The 5,817-nt window shown below is 36.7% G+C and overlaps 1 long non-coding RNA gene across 1 annotated transcript in view; it reads left to right on the top strand.

The window, feature by feature from the left end:
- Positions 1-4,921, top strand: part of LOC105118446 (uncharacterized) — a 22,297-nt gene extending 17,376 nt beyond the window's left edge. Inside the window, exon 3 of the long non-coding RNA XR_840941.1 lies at positions 4,739-4,921. This is a non-coding gene — a long non-coding RNA (uncharacterized LOC105118446). The remainder of the gene's footprint in view (positions 1-4,738) is intronic.
- Positions 4,922-5,817: the final 896 nt, after the last annotated feature.

Below are 5,817 nucleotides of genomic sequence, written 5' to 3'. Positions count from 1 at the left end.
CCCCCCCCCTCCCCCCCCCCCTTCTTTTTTTTTTTTTTCTTACCATCTTCCCAATTTTTGTGCTTATACATGAAAATATAGTTCGGTATCAATTAACAAAAATGATGTATCAATTGATTAAATTTTATTAAGAATTAAGTTTACTCCAGATATCTGTTGTCTGCATTAAGTGCTTTCGGAAGTGTATTTGATATGTGTACGTTAACGTTAACACATTGACTAGTGCTTATTTGTTCCAAACAATATGCAGGCACTCCAAACAGGCATGAAACTTCTCTGCTTTTTTAGATTTGAGAACATAGCTAGATTTGTATAGATGCCTTTCGATTCATCAGATTTGTGGTGCACAGAAGGCGTATATTGGATTAGAATTTATGATTTAATACATATGCTTAGAATATATTGGCGAGTAAATTACTAGCTGTAATGAGATGCACAATCATTTTTTTATCCTTCTTAAATTAATATAGAGAAAAGAACGACGTTTTTTGCTGTTTGAACAGCTTTTAGATTATCTCCTGCCAATGTCTGATATTCCTTTTCTTATACTGTCAGATTTTGGGTAACAGCAAGGGTATACTGATTAGGTTATCTCTGGCCTTGCAACTATTTTGTTATCAAATTATCAGCTTGATGTTACTTTCAAGCACTGTACCTCTTGTTTGATTTGTGTTTGTATCACACTGTTCCTTGGGATGTTTTACCACTGAATACATCAACCTGACAACAATGAGGTACGTGGCTTAATATGGCTTTGAGGCTTCAATGATTATCGGATTTGTTCAGAGTATTCTTGTGCTGAAAACTCTTCACAAATGACTTGTATAATACATATTAATGAAGCTGAGGGCCCTTCAAAGCATTAATCAAAACCAACTGTATCTGTCCTTTTGATTCTTTATTATGCAAGGCATGTGAAAATGGGCACCCATTATGTCTTTTGCGTTGATCGTACATACGGTGTCGTGGTGATTTCAATTCCATTGCTCTCACCTTGGTTTAGCATACCAGGTACAAGCATATCCTTAATTCTTGCAATTGTTTTCAATTCTTCTGAAGCGGACCCGGCTAAATAATATTCTCCTCGCCTAAACCCATACGTTCCATCTCTATCTAGTTTTCTGCAGTCAAGGGCCTAATCTTATTATTAATGCTTGCTCAATCGTTTTTTAATTGGTGTCATATTTGAAGTCCTTAGCTTTCACAGATCAATATCTCAATATTTATCTGATTGATAATCTTAGCTGGGTATTACTTGCAAGTCTGCGTTCTTGGGCCCTTTGTTTCTGACTACTTTCCTTACAACCCATGTGACTGTTTGACGTTTCCAGTGCATCACCATCGGTTTCCTGACCATAGAGTACATGAACGAAGAGGACAAGACAGAAATCTTTCAGCTGATATTGTTGTTCTTATGAACCAGGTTAACTTGCTGTGTTAAATAAAATTTCTACTAAAGAACCATACTGAGCATGCTGACATGATTATTCAAGTTAACAATCGCATTTTCTTTCATTCCATATCAGGGTCAGTTGTTTTCCCCTTTTCAAATCTTGATGGCATAAACTGATGTAATGCCATTCGATTCTTATGCTACTTGCTATCAGATGCCAATAACATGTGGATGTGGAGATGAACAGTTCCATCTTATATAGTTGTTTCTCTTACTGTCATGACTCCAGGTCTTGCCAAATTTCTGGCAATAGCTAGTAGAGACGACTGATGCAACTAACAAGGGTATTGATGTAATTTGGGTTTGTTCATAAAAGATCCCAAGTGGGCACTAGGCAGTTACAGTTTGAGACATGATTTGCGTGGTAAAGTAGCCGTGTGCAGCAGTTGAAATGATGTTAAAAGAAAGACCTTACTATGTTGTCTTTACAGGAGTTTGGGGGCAAGAGTAACATGGCCTTCATGTGCTTCAAAAAAGGCAAGGTCATTATCAACTATAAAGAAAATACATTAGTCTCTTGGTTTAGCGGGGCACCGCATTTCAGTGAGAATGGTGGGCCTTTGCAGTCGCATATTTCCATTGTCCATTCTCTCAATCAATCTCGTTCACAGAACATGGGAGAGCTTCTCTCAAAGACGGCGACGTTAAGGGTAATTTTTTTTCCCTTCTCTTAATTAGTTGGTTTAGCTGTACAGCAATTTTTCCGTCTCACGCGTGTATATTATATTTGTACGGTATGTGTCACACATATATAGTGTGCATGCGGTGTACTGTGCACGCCAGTTATTTCTATGTGGGTATTTATGATTTATTTCAAGTGGTCCATTCAGGGGAAAAATTTTCATGCTGGTTTCGGCCTTCACGTTACTAATGGACAGTGGTAAATGTTATTCCCTGGTTATTACCTTTTGAGTTTTGACTTCCTACTTTTTGGTTGATTTTCCTTCTTTTTTGTGTGTGAGAACTTTTTGAAATTTTGATGGTTTCTAAGTATGGGATTCGAACGACGATAAAGTTCTAGTTGGTGAATTGAGAGTAAAGACACTGTCATGGACATTGGGAGGTTCAGAAAACAAAGAGAGAGTGACAGATATACTGGACATTTCCGTATTGTGCATTAAACTTAGTTCTTTGCAGATCGCTTTCTCAGCCTCAGAACATGGAGACATAACTTTTCTGAAATGGAGCCAGGCTAGGAAAAAACCAGTGGTGCAGATTTTAAGTAGATTTATACATATCTCCTATTCTGGTGATAGTGGTTTGTATTGGACCATGGAGGAAGCCTTCTATTGTTGAGATATTAACCCTTGTTTTTTTCTAGAAGCATTACAGTACTTCTGTTCTGGATAATCTGATAGGTTTGCAAATTTAGCAAGAAGGCACAATTACTTCCATTATTATCTGGCCATCTAGAGCCGCCTTGGCTTCTTCATTCCCTTTGCAAAAATCGTGATTATCATGGAAAACAAGCTTAAGCACGCATGGCGGCTCCTTTAGAAACCAAAGCTGATGTCCGGCTGCTTTAGTATCTAACATATGATGGAACAACAGTTCAACTCTTGTTCCGCTGCAGTTCCATGCCCGTCAAATCATTTCATTGCAATTATATAGGATTCAGAGAAGCCAGTTGTACTTGCCATTATTTCATGAAAGTTCAGCTAATAACCTTCATCATAATCATATGGAGATTAGATTACTTACAGATCGAATACTCAAGAATAAAGGGGTGTTGTCACAGGGTCGATTTTCTCATCAAAATCTCAACTTCTATGCGGCAGCTCAGCTCCCTGTTAACCTTCTTTTTTATTAATCCTCTCGTGCTTGTTTAATAATTAAGTGTTTCTCTTCATCAAAAAAAATAAAATTCGCACTAGCAGAAATACACAAGTAGAGAGAATATGCATAGTTTAACACACTTAAAATACAGGAACCATAACAACCTTTTAGTAATCTCAACAAAAGAAACATATCAATCCGTATTTGTGTGCTATGCCCAATGGTTTCTACCTACACATAAAAATTGCAAGCTACACACTTATATGTAGCCTATTTAAAGTGTAATAACATGAAAAATTATAACAAAAATCATCCCCTAAGACTTAGAACACACCCGATTAGTTTTTCCCAAAACAATCAACCGCAAAAACTTCCCCAATTGTTTCTTCTCATCCTAGCCTGCCACCAACAAACCAGTTGTCTATTATGACAACTCACAAATTGCCAGAATAGATGTGTTTGCATGCCTTGGACTCTCCGCAGTCTAAGTTAAAATTTACGACGAACCTTAACCCATATCCTACCGAATACACTGTTACCGAATCTATAACTACTAATGCATGTTGTCATTACCTATGCATGTTGCCATTCATGCTACTAATGTTTTTGTTAAGTCTTGAACTTGTTAAAATAATTAAGATCAAACACAAAAAGAATGCTAGAATTCTGAATAATCTGTATATTATGAATGATTAACTTTAAACTAAATACAAATAAAGTATATATAGATTAAATTGAAAGTATTATTCTACCCTTAATAAATAAGACTACATAAATATTATTTAACATCTTCCCTCAAACTCATGATGCGGCAGAAACGAGAATCGAGAGTTTGCCAACTAGAAAATAAAAATGAGAGATGGAATGTGTCTTGGTGAAGAAATCTGCAATTTGCAAGGAAGAAGGAACAAAAGGCAAAGCAATGGTGCCATGCTTAAGATGATGACGAGTAAGATGACAATCGATCTCAATGTGCTTAGTTCGCTCATGAAAAACCGAGTTGTGAGCAATCTGAATAGAACTCTGGTTGTCACAATACATAGGAGTAGGATAAGAAAAGGAAACTCCCATATCAGTAAATAACCAACGTAACCAAGCAATCTCTTTAGTAGTAGATGTCATGGCATGATATTCTGCTTCGGTGGATGACTGAGAAACAATAAATTGTTTCTTGCTTTTCTAAGAAATAAGAAAATCACCTAAAAAGATACAAAACCCGATAACAGACTTGCGATCTATGAGATCACTACCATGATCAGTATTAGAGTATGCACGCAACTCCAAAAAAGAGGTGGATGAAAGTAAAAGACTCTGAAAAACTATACCCAAAGATATCGCAAAATAAAAAGAACAGCAGCCTAGTGAACAGTAGTAGGAGAAGCAACAAAATAACTAACAACATGAACAACATATGCAATATCTGGACGAGTAATGGTGAGATATACCAAACTCCCAACAATAGTGCAGTATAAAGTAGGATTTATCAAAGGTAAACCATCAGAAGAAGAGTACCTTGCGTTAACCTCAATGAGAGTATCTATAGTCTTGTTATTAGTAAGTCTAGCCCGCTCAAGAATATCTGCAACATATTTCGACTGAGAAAGAAGGTAACCTCTAGGTGAGTATGCTACCTCAATACCTAGAAAATATCAAAGATAACTCAAATCCTTCATTTCAAATCGTCTAGCCAACTCTGTCTTCCAAACTGACATGCCATCAATGTCATCACCAGTAATAATCATGTCATCAACATATAAAGATAGAATTATACGACCTACATCAGTGCACTTAATAAAAAGAGCGGAATCACGACTGCTAGAAACAAAACCAAGAGATGAGATCACAATAGAGAATTTCTCAAACCAAGCAGGGGGTGCTTGTTTGAGACCATATAATGCTTCCTTAAGCTTACAAACATATCCACAGTCATGTGAAATACGAGAAGAAGGTGCCATGTAAACTTCTTCTTGAAGATCTCCATTCAAGAAGGCATTTTTAACATCAAGCTGAGAAATATGCCATTGACGAATCAAAGCTACGGCAATAAGAGTATCAATAGTAGTCATTTTTGCAACCGGGGCAAATGTCTCCTCATAATCCATACCATATTATTGAGAATATTCTTTTGCAACTAGCCTAGCTTTGTATCCTCAATAGACCCATCAGAATTAGTTTTAATCTTATACACCCAACAACAACCAACAACACTCTTACTAGGAGGTAGAGAAACCAGATCTCAAATATCTGTCTTATGCAAAATAGAAAGTTCTTCATCCATAACTTGCTGCCAAAGTGGATCAAGAATTGCCTCTTTATAGGAAGAGGGCTCAAAGAGACAATGAATAGAAGCTAAAAAGGAAGTAAATGATGAAGAATAATAAGAATAAGCAAAATCTAGTAGTTTTGTGGACTTACGAATATGGATGGACTGACGTAGAGGTGGATCCATAATCTCATATGAAGTTTGAGGGGCTGTAGATGAGAATGGAGCTTCAGGTGTGCTAGAGAGTAAAGTGCCAATACCTGTAAAGTTATGAGTACAAATTGATCAAATATGGGGAGAGGTATCATTACCAGAATCCTCTGAA

The sequence above is a fragment of the Populus euphratica genome, unplaced genomic scaffold (genome assembly GCF_000495115.2).
Source record: "Populus euphratica unplaced genomic scaffold, PopEup_1.0 scaffold1946.1, whole genome shotgun sequence".
In the NCBI taxonomy this organism is placed as follows: Eukaryota; Viridiplantae; Streptophyta; class Magnoliopsida; order Malpighiales; family Salicaceae; genus Populus; species Populus euphratica.
Note: the sequence above shows the minus strand (reverse complement) of the source record. Positions and strands in the feature narration are given on the sequence as shown.